The sequence below is a fragment of the Microtus pennsylvanicus genome, chromosome 3, assembly GCF_037038515.1.
Source record: "Microtus pennsylvanicus isolate mMicPen1 chromosome 3, mMicPen1.hap1, whole genome shotgun sequence".
Taxonomy (NCBI): domain Eukaryota; kingdom Metazoa; phylum Chordata; class Mammalia; order Rodentia; family Cricetidae; genus Microtus; species Microtus pennsylvanicus.
The window spans coordinates 123,810,864-123,812,729 of NC_134581.1; positions in this window are offsets into that span (position 1 = coordinate 123,810,864).

Sequence of the window (1,866 nt, forward strand, 5' to 3'; positions counted from 1 at the left end):
CTGTGAGCTGTGGATCTAAAGAGCAGTTGGATGCTTTAAGTGGGGCTCAATGGGCCATCCTAATAGGAGCCTGGAAGACAGTGCTGCTGAGAGTGATTTGAACTGTCGGAGTCTGGCTCAAAAAGCTTCAGATGAAAAGAATGTTAGTATGTAGCCTACAGACTGGTCTTGTAATATTTTGGAGAGGACTGTGGATGCTTTATGCCCTTGTCTGAAAAGTTTGCTTGAAGTTAAAATGAAGAGCTTGGGATTAATTCCATCGGCAAAGGAAATCTCAAAACAACCTAGTATTGACTCTGTTGCGTGGTTTTTAGTGTTAACTTTAATGAAGATTTATAACAAAAAGGAGCAGAATGAGCAAGTAAAAGTATAAAATGTTCAGATTGAGAAAAGGGGGCACCAGGAAGTGGAATAGAGCAAATCCTGTGCTCAAGGAGATAAACAGATTAAGAAATAGAAAAAAAGGCAGTGGAGATTCAGGATGAGATCCCACCCAGCTAAAGTTCCAACTTGTGGAGAAGAATTAAAGAAAAGCTTAGAGATTACACCTTTAATCCCAGCACTGGGGAGGCAGAGGCAGGTGGATCTCTGAGTTTGAGGACAACCTGGTCTACAGAACGAGTTCCAGGACAGTCAAGCTTTGGCAGTGAAGGACACCATTGTCACATCTTGTCCACTGTGCTCCGTTGTAGGCACCGTAGTGGGTGAAAGCTGCTCAAACACATAATGCACATGTGAAAATATCACAACAGGCCATTATTTTGAACTAGTATATGTTACGGGAGGTCCTCCCACTCCTCCAGCCTATCACCGCTGAGATACCAGCCCCTTGGGGCGTGGTCTCTCTCCCTTTAAAAAAGCGGCCACTTCCCTCTCCTCTCTCTCTTCACTTCCTGCTCCGCCGGTGACTTGACTTCCTTCCTGGTTACGCAGAGGGCTGACAGTGATCTGTAAGTTTTTTCCCCTTTAAATAAATATCACCCTATTAATCATAATCCCAAATTTGTGTGGCATTGTTTGTGACTTACGCCTTCATTTGGCGCCCGACGTTTGGTTTTAGAACCTCTCCCGGCTCGCAGCCGCGAGTTCGGCTTGGCGGCCGGAAGTTCGGCTTGGCGGCCGGAAGTTCGGCTTGGCGGCCGCAAGTTCGGCTTGGCGGCCGCAAGTTCGGCTTGGCGGGCGCTTGTTCGGCTTGGCGGGAGCCCTTGCTTCCTCAGTCGCTGCCTGTGGATTTAAACTCCACAGGCCCGCGTAGTCTCTGCCCGCGTGATTTGCTCTTTTCTGAGTCGTTTTCAAATCTCCCTTGCAAGCACAGCTCTTAAGTGGCGCGAACCAGAGCACGCGGTTGCTGAAAGCTGCAACCCCTCAGGGTGACTCTGTCACGTGGAGGCATAAGTAGCTTCCAGATTGCTCTTCTCTACCCCTGGATTCTAGGTTTCTGGTTCCATCTCTGGAATTGATTTAATTACATTTACTTTGTTGAGCAACTTACATTTTCCAGTTTTTAACAAATACTAGGCGGACTCTGAAACAGGACCGTGTTTTCGTCGAGACTTGGCAACAGCGCCACCTGCTGGATAATAGGTAATATGGCAGTTCTCGTTTCCAACGCGAATTTTACTGTTCTGGTTACCAATACAATGGGTTATATCATGCAAGGTTTATATGACTATGGGGATAACTTAATTTACTGGTTACTAGGTTTCAGTATTCTTTTGCATATTCTATCATTTAGGAAGATCATGGCACTCCTAAGAACCATACAATCTTTACTAGAAACTCATGCAGGTCAGGAGATTAAGGATTCAAAAGAGACAATAATAAAAAGACTTGAAATGATTGAAGAAATGATTGGAGCTGGTGAAC